Source organism: Diabrotica virgifera, chromosome 7, assembly GCF_917563875.1.
Source record: "Diabrotica virgifera virgifera chromosome 7, PGI_DIABVI_V3a".
NCBI lineage: Eukaryota > Metazoa > Arthropoda > Insecta > Coleoptera > Chrysomelidae > Diabrotica > Diabrotica virgifera.
In genome coordinates, this window is record NC_065449.1 from 228,182,717 (window position 1) to 228,192,311 (window position 9,595).

General features: G+C 35.7%; 1 protein-coding gene across 1 annotated transcript in view; it reads left to right on the top strand.

Annotated features, from left to right (window-relative positions):
• The window catches only part of LOC114344460 (DNA polymerase eta), a 380,902-nt gene that overhangs the window by 220,276 nt on the left and 151,031 nt on the right, over positions 1–9,595 (top strand). The window lies entirely within an intron of this gene.

Here is a 9,595-nt window from a genome sequence, read left to right on the forward strand (position 1 = left end):
GTATGCTCTTTGGTGCCGCATGCCGTGGGATTTCCAACTATTTTGTTTCATTTCCTGGTCTTTAAATGTTTATTGGATTTACCTATCGTATAATATGTGTGGATAACCACGAATTAGGCTAATAAACAACTCATATTTATCTGAAATATTGAAATGACTCTATGATATATTTTTATTAAATTAATAACTTAACATCCATTGTATTAACAAATAATTAACAAAATTCGAATATGTTGACAATCAACTTTTTACACAACACAAGGAATGAGGGGGCGGGGCGGGTCCACTTTGAGTGACAGAACAAAATTCTGCCTTATGATTGGCCAGACGGAAGAAACGCACTGTAAAAGATGAAAGTTGGTCATCTCTTATGTTACGTTACGTTTCTCTTACGTTCCGTCAGGCGCTTACGTTCATCTATAAACACGAGTACACAAAATTAGGTGTTGATCTTTTCCAGTGCGTCTCCGTTGCGTCTACGTCTACGCTACGTCAAACTATAAATCCAACTTTCTTGTTAAAGTTAAATGAGATTCCAGTCAAAATAAAGTTGGATTTATAGTTTGACGTAGCGTAGACGTAGACGTAATGGGCGCTTTACAGCTTGCAATTCTACCTGCAAGACGCAAGAAAGTTGCCTAAAGGCATGCGCAGTATGTCGTCAGTTGATTATTGCATGCAACTTCTTGCAATTGCGCGATAATCGGTTTGGTGCCATTTTTTCTGCAAGTTTTCATGCAAGTCTAGGGGAATTTGATTTTTCCACAATATCAAATGTCATTGACGACACGAATTCACGAATACATGCCGATCAGCTGTTTTCTGTTTGTGAAATATATCAAGGATGGAAATGAATGAATAATGAAATGGCACTTTCTGAGATTCCATAATTATTGTAAATTGTATATTAAGCTACGGAAGCCCTCTCTCCTCTAGCTAAGTACCTTAGGATAATAATTAATTTGTGTCTCGCAGAAATAGTATTTCGAAATATTGATTTCTTTGTAATTGTTCAATTTTTCCCAAGAGTTTATTAAAATGTACATTCATTCCTAGAAAATTAGAGTCATTTTCATCATCTACTTGGATAAATTCTTCTGTTGGAGATACATTATTACCCCTCTTCTTGTTCAACTAAGATCTTACTCACCATCTCCGATCTCGGCGTTCTAAATTCTAGGCTGCAGCAATAATAATACTTAAAGTTGCTGCTATCGCCTTTTTCCTTTTATATTTGGTTATTTCTGATAGTCTTGGCATTTCGAAATTTACGAAGTTAAATAAACAGCAATAAAGTAATTAAAAAAACAAAAGTTTATAAGTTAGGTTAAGGGTAAAACTTTCAAATTGCATGCAAGCCGGGTTGCTTCCGGGATTGGGAACAATCCGGGACAATCCATCGATTGTCAACGTCGTCTTCCGTTTTTTTTACGTCTGACTGACACATGCACAAAGACCATGCAATAGACTTGCATGAAAGTCTTGCATGCAAGAAATTGCAGCAAGTTTTATTGCAAGCTGTAAAGCGGTCTTAAGAAACGGACTGGAGACGGAAGAAAATATTATGTCAATTTATAGATCGACATAGCGGAATTTTTGCGCATGAGTAGAAAGAGTAAACAATGACTTAATTCTAATTCAACAACATAGCCTATAAATTATACGAACAGTAAACAAACTTTGTGTTTATTTATTTATACTTATACTATTATTTATTATAATATTTATCTGTTTTGTGTGTTACATCGAATTACTTGAAAAGAAAAACTTAGATATGAGGGACATCAGGATCATTAGTGCTATCTATTATAATCAGATCGCTGTGGTAAAAGAGAACAACGCCTTTTCAAATGAAATACGTATTGAGAGGGGCGTCAGACAGGGCTGTGCCCTGTCTCCTACTTTGTTCAATTTGTATTCAGAGGAAATAATCCAGGAAGCACTAGAAGACCTAACCACGGGAATAAAAGTAAATGGGCGACCAATCAATAATATACGGTTTGCCGACGACACTATTTTATTAGCCGAATGTCTTGAGAATTTACAACAAATGGTTGACAGAGTGGTAGAAGTCAGCCAAGAAAACGGACTGTCCCTAAACACAAAAAAGACACAATTTATGGTAACCAGAAAAGTTCAACAGCGCCAAGAAAGCATAACAATACATGGAGAACAAATTAAAAAGGTTGAAAAATATAAATATTTGGGTACAATAATTAATGAAACTAATGAGTACACAGAAGAGATTAAAGCAAGAATAGGACAGGCAAGAAATGCTTTCAACAAACTAAAAAAAGTACTTTGTAGCAGGGACATTACAATTTCTTTAAAGATAAGACTTCTGAGATGCTACGTGTTCTCCGTATTATTCTATGGGTTGGAGGCTTGGACATTAAAGAAGGATGTTTCGGACAGATTAGAAGCCTTCGAGTTATGGGCCTACAGAAGAATATTAAGAATAAGTTGGGTGGATAGAGTCACGAATATCGAGGTGTTGAGAAGAATGGGAAAAGATAAAGAGATTTTAAATACAATTAAAGTCAGAAAACTGCAATATCTGGGACATGTTATGAGGGGCGAGCGTTATAACTTGTTACAATTGATAATGCAAGGAAGAATACAGGGTAGAAGGAGTCGCGGAAGAAGACGCATCTCCTGGTTAAACAATTTGAGAGCTTGGTTTAATTGCACTTCTGCTGATCTCTTTAGAGCAGCGGTATCGAAAGTGCGAATTGCCGTGATGGTTGCCAACCTTCTTAGAGGAGATGGCACATGAAGAAGAAGAAGTGTTACATGGATTAGGAAATAAACGAAAGTATGCTCTTTGGTGCCGCATGCCGTGGGATTTCCAACTATTTTGTTCCATTTCCTGGTCTTTAAATGTTTATTGGATTTACCTATCGTATAATATGTGTGGATAACCACGAATTAGGCTAATAACAACTCATATTTATCTGAAATATTGAAATGACTCTATGATATATTTTTATTAAATTAATAACTTAACATCCATTGTATTAACAAATAATTAGCAAAATTCGAATATGTTGACAATCAACTTTTTACACAACACAAGGAATGAGGGGGCGGGGCGGGTCCACTTTGAGTGACAGAACAAAATTCTGCCTTATGATTGGCCAGACGGAAGAAACGCACTGTAAAAGATGAAAGTTGGTCATCTCTTATGTTACGTTACGTTTCTCTTACGTTCCGTCAGGCGCTTGCGTTCATCTATAAACACGAGTACACAAAATTCGGTGTTGATCTTTTCCAGTGCGTCTCCGTTGCGTCTACGTCTACGCTACGTCAAACTATAAATCCAACTTAACTGTCAAAGATAAAATATAAAATACAACCACGAACAATTCAAAGTAATCGGACATTACGAATGATTACGAACCATTATTACGAACTTGCCGGTCTCCAGTTACGTCACGACTTCCGGATGTGCACGTTTATAGTATCATAATTTGCACCACATATTTCTTAAGTTTTTTACTATTAACAGTTTTTAGCTGTATTTTCCGAACATTTTGTTGTAGATTTTGTGTAGCTTTTGGTTGTAGAACATCTTTAACGATTTTGTTTAGTTTTAAGTAGTGACAAAGGCAATAGGACAATACAAATGTTGCTAGTATGCTAGTATGCATGATACTATAAATAAAGAGATATAGTATTTTCCCGTAGCTCAAATACGTCCGAGTTCGCGCATTGATTAAGTAACTGGAGACCGGAAGTTGAATTTGAATTCTTGTTAAAGTTAAATGGGATTTGTATGCATTATGTGATGAAATTATTCAATTAGCAAAATAACATTAAACTTCAATGTATTCGAAAAGAATTTAGTGTCGAGATTCCAGTCAAAATAACTGTCAACTATAGGTTTCATGTTATGTACCTATTATACTATTTATACTATTTTGAAACATCTGAAAGAGGTCACTTTTTGAAAGTGTTAAAAACGTGATTTTACCGACGTGAAAAAAACGTAGATACGATTACGTTTTAAAATCGTCACAATTATGACGTCAAATCGATGAGACAAATACACGTGATTTTCAACGTCAGTACTACGTCATAGAAACACGTCAATTGGTCATTTTTATGACGTGTTATCTACGTTATAAAAACGTCGTTTGGTTGCCTGGGGCGCATTATAAAAAATGCGTTCCAAGCGAACATGAACGATGATTGGTATCGTACACCGTGTTGTTCCAAGCGATCCATGTACCGCTTCGAAATCGGTAACTGAACGGCCCTTTTGATACATGCCTTCAAGCAGAAACTATTTGTACTGACTTGCGCAGTTAGGATTGTTTTCATTTTTACTGGTCACTGCTATGAGATCAGCTGATGATAGAAGCAGGTAGACGGAAGAAGAGGGCCAGGTCGAAGAAGAACGTCATGGCTTAAAAACCTGAGAGAATGGTATAACAGATCCTCTGCATCCCTTTTCCGAGCTGCCGTTAACAAAATTACTATAGCCAATTTGATAGCCAACGTTCGATAATCGAGCACGGCACATGAAGAAGAAGAAGATGATTCAATAATAGAATAATCCACAATTTACGCTATCTCTCTTACAAAACTCATGAAAAAACAAATCGGAGGTATGTCACATCAGTGACTAAGAATGTCTAAAAAATATACTTTGATGTCCCAAGAACCAAATATAACCTACAGTCCATCTAATTTACTTACTGTTGCACGTCATTATCTACGCCAGAGATCTAAGTTGACATAGTTGCCAAAGTATAAAAAGATCCTGAATCCATTTTAAATCAAATATGTCACATAATTATTGTAAACGTGGATTATACAACAAAACAAATTAATATTTAATGTAAATAAGTAAAAACTTAAGAAATAGAGTACAAGAATTAAGTTATAATCTTTTAAGATTTGCAGTGCAAGAGTTTTTGCACTGCATTGTTAATAATTAAAAAACGGCTCCGAACTCTTGGCAAAAAGCCGGTAGGTTTCTTTGTATAAGTATGTCTACAATAACAACTAAAAAAGTTGTCAGATACCTCGATTATTCCAAGTCATTATAAAATTAGGTGAAATTTATATTTTTATAGTAGAGGATCTTTTTATAGTAAAGTAAATAATAAAAACAGTAAATATAATAGATAAAACAGATACTTATAGTAAAGAATATAAACAAATATGAAGTGTCATCACCGTAACTGTCAAATAAATGTTACCAATTTATTCTAAAATGTCACCTTCGTTCGATTACAGTTACAGTGTGATCCGAACAAATCTGCTTCATAAAAACGCTTTATAATCCATTTATACAAATTAAATGAAACATATTATTGTGTATTTCTTTAGGTTAACATTAATAGAAATCTTCAAATATTATTTCTACGCGTATATAATAAAATATGTCTAGTGGCTGTAATTCCAGTGTACTCGGCAAAGTGATTCTAAAAAAGAACACACCTACCGCCTAAATATTTCGTGTTGGTATCATGCAACCTCACAGGCTACGACGCGGATGACGCGCAACAGTTAGTAAATTAGACGAAGTATGTAGATATATACAGGGTGTAACAAAAATACAGGTCATAAATTTAATCACATATTCTGGGACCAAAAATAGTTTGATTGGACCTAACTTACCTTAGTACAAATGTGCACACAAGAAAAGTTACAGCCCTTTGAAGTTATATATATATATATAATAGCACCAAGGGTCTTAGAGGCACATGGCTTGAAAAGTTTGTTTTTTTTTCTTCATTTTCACGTTTCTTTATGTACTGAGATCTTCTCTGGCTTGAAATGTGATTTTTCTCCATTCCATCCTGTTATTCATTTTTCTTTTCTGACCCTGTAGCACCATTCTTTCCAAATCTTTTTCGACCTCTTGCTTCCATCTATTTTTCGGCCTTCCTCTTCTCTTTCTTGAAGCTGTAGTGTAGTTTAGTACCATTTTTGGAGTCCTCGTGTTTGGCATCCTTTCAATGTGACCTCGCCATCTAAGTCTCTGTGCCTTTATCATTCATTTGAAGTTACAAGATGAAGTGATTTTTTCCAATATATCGAAAACTATTAGAGATTTTTTATTGAAAATGGACATGTGGCATTATTATGGCAGCAGTATCTTACGAAAAAACTATAGTAAAATTTGGATACCCCATAAAAATTTTATGGGGGTTTTGTTCCTTTAAACCCCCCCAAACTTTTGTGCACGTTTCAATTTAATTATTATTGTAGTACCATTTAAACACAACGTTTTAAAAACTTTTTTGCCTCTTATTGCTTTTTCGAAAAGTCAATTTTTATCGAAATATTTTGAATATTTGTCAAATCCACCACATATTTGTATATGGTTAAGTACGATTATGGAGACTTGGTAATAATATGCAGACTTATTTATGCTTTACATTTTTAGGGATATTTTGAACCATATTAAAAAAGAAGCCAGATCTCGATAAAATGTGCCTTATCGAAAAAATACAAAGAGGCAAAAAAGTTTTAAAAACATTCTGTTTAACTAATGGTACCTCAGTAATAGTTTAATTGGAACGTACACAAACATTTGGGGGGTTTAAAGGAACAAAACCCCCATAAAATTTTTATGTAGACATGTTAAAAAAGAAGTCGCAACTCGATAAAAACTGCCTTATCTGAAAAATACTAAGAAACAAAAATATTGAATTTAACTAATGGTACCACAATAATAAAATTGAATTGGAACATACACAAAAGTTTGGGAGGATCTAAGGGATCAAAACCCCCATAAAATTTTTATGGGGTGCAAAAATGTCACCATAATTTTTCTTTAAGATATTCCTGCCATAATACTGCCACATGTCCATTTTCAATAAAAAATCGCTAATAGTTTTCGATATAATCGAAAAAATCGATTTTCATTTTGTAATTTCAAAGGGCTGTAACTTTTTTTATGTGCATATTTGTACTAAGGTAAGTTAGGTTCATTCAAACTATTTTTGGTCCCAGAATATGTGATTTAATTTATGACGTGTATTTTTGTTACACCCTGTATATACAGCCGATTACGCACCACCTTAAAAATTGGGCATTTTTGATGTCTCGAATTTCCTAAACCTGTTGTTGCATCTAAGTGATTTTTTTATAATATTCTAGCCTAGGCCCTAGGCTATAGGTTAAGTACCTCCTTATGCTTGTCATGCACGGGGAGCTATACTGTAATATATATTATATCACATCGCACTCTATAGTAATGAGTGAGCCTGCACATATGGAACCATTTGTTTTCTGTCTGCAGGCTCACTCATTACTATAGAGAGCGATATGATATAATGTACATATATTACAGCATAGCTCCCTGTGCATGACAAGCTTAAGGAGGTAACCTATAGCCTAGGCTATAATATTATAAAAAAATCACTTAGATGAAACAACAGGTTTAGGAAATACGAGACATAAAAAATACCCCATATTTAAGGTGGTGCGTTAATTTCTTGGAGAAGTGTATTGTAATTTAATGTAAATAATGTAATATCCAATAATTGTAATTTAATATAAGATGTAATATAAGTTCCTTAAAAAATATATTTTTTATTTCCCACGACATTAGATGGATGTTCGGCAGCAAGACATTGGACCAAACTGGGACGTCCTATGAAGGCCCAATTGACGTCCACCGAACGTCCCTTCGGATGTTAAGTGGACCTCCATTGGGCGTTTGGTAACGTGGCATTTGGACCAAAATTGGACGTCCTGTTAAGGTCCAATTCACGTCCCCTAGAACGTCCGGTTAAGGTCCAATTTACTTCCGATTAAGGTCCCATTTACGTCCGATTAAGGTCCAATTTACGTCCTATTAAGGTCCAATTTACGTCCGATTAAGGTCCAATTTACGTCCGATTAAGGTGCAATTTACGTCCGATTAAGGTCCAATTTACGTCCGATTAAGGTCCAATTTACGTCCCCTAGGACGTCCGATCAAGGTCCAAATTACGTCCGATTAAGGTCCCATTTACGTCCCATTAAGGTCCAATTTACGTCCTATTAAGGTCCAATTTACGTCCGATTAAGGTCCAATTTACGTCCGATTAAGGTCCAATTTATGTCCGATTAAGGTCCAATTTACGTCCGATTAAGGTCCAATTTATGTCCGATTAAGGTCCAATTTACGTCCGATTAAGGTCCAATTTACGTCCCCTAGGACGTCCGATCAAGGTCCAAATTACGTCCGATTAAGGTCCAATATACGTCCCCTCGGACCTTAGATGGACGTCCAATGGACGTTCGGTAGCGCGACATTTGGACCAAAATAGGACGTATAAAGGACGTTCCTCGGACGAAAACGGACGTCCCTAAAGTCCGTGAAGGACGTCCAATGGACGTCCATTGGACGTCCTTGTGCTATTAGGGAGGGAGACCCGCTGTCCTCATTACTCTTTAATCTAGCGTTGGAATATGCAATGCGAAAAATCTATACCAGAGTCAAACCAGACATAACTGCCAGAGGAGCAATGATTGTTCTTGCATTTGCAGGTGACGTAGATGCAGAAGCACAAACAACACCGGAAGTTAAGGATATAGTTTCCAACTTTAAAGAAGCAACACGAAACGTCGGTCTGAAAATAAACGAAGAAAATATTAAATACATGGTCGTGTCAAGAAAGGAACGACAGCGAATAAGACAAAACGTTACCATAAACTATCTAAATTTTGAGGTGGTCAAAGAATTCACATACCTAGGAACAATAAATACTAGTGACAATATAGAAGAACGGGAGGTTGAATTACGAATACTGGCAGGGAATAAATCTTTCTTTTACGTTCAACATCTAATGAGGTGAAAGCTTTTCTCAAGGCGTGCGAAAATCTAAATGTACAAAATATAATACGCCAGTGACGTACGGACGTGAAACATGGACACTGAGAAAGAAAAAAATCAATTAACTATTATAGTATGGGAACGCAAAATCATGCGAGTTATATATGGTCCTCGAGTCCTTACACTTTGCAGGAACATTGTGACAAATAAATGGAAGAGCAGATACAACAAAATGAATTATAGACGCTCTTCGGGTAGGGAAACATCGTGAGATACATAAAAGCCAATAGACTAAGATGAACAGGCCACGTGGTACGAAGTATTGACGACAGATTGCTTAGCAATGTGTTTTGGGAAAGACCAGACGGTAGAAGATCGGCATGACGGCCTAGAAAAAGGTGGAAAGATGCAGTCAGAGAAGACCTGGGGAAGATGGAAGTGAGACCATGGGAAATAGTAGCACAGGATCGAAACTAATGGAAGACAATAGTAAATTAGTAAACGCGGCAAAGACCCACGAAGAGTTGTAAAAGCCAAAAATGATGATGAATGTAATACTTCCCCACACTATGGTTTGATAGTCTTGAGATTGGAACCTCACAATAGTCCAACACATATTTGTTTAGAGATTTCTTGGCGCTATGGAGAGAGTAGTAGTACATAGAATTTGTAAAAACTCTTCAATACAAGTAGCGCTACCTCTCACTCTTACTGTTTTAAATTATTTTTGTACGCCACTGGAAGACCAAGAATTTTAAGAATGGTCACTACTATTTCTATGAATTTCGTGTCTACAATTTCGAAATTATACTATAG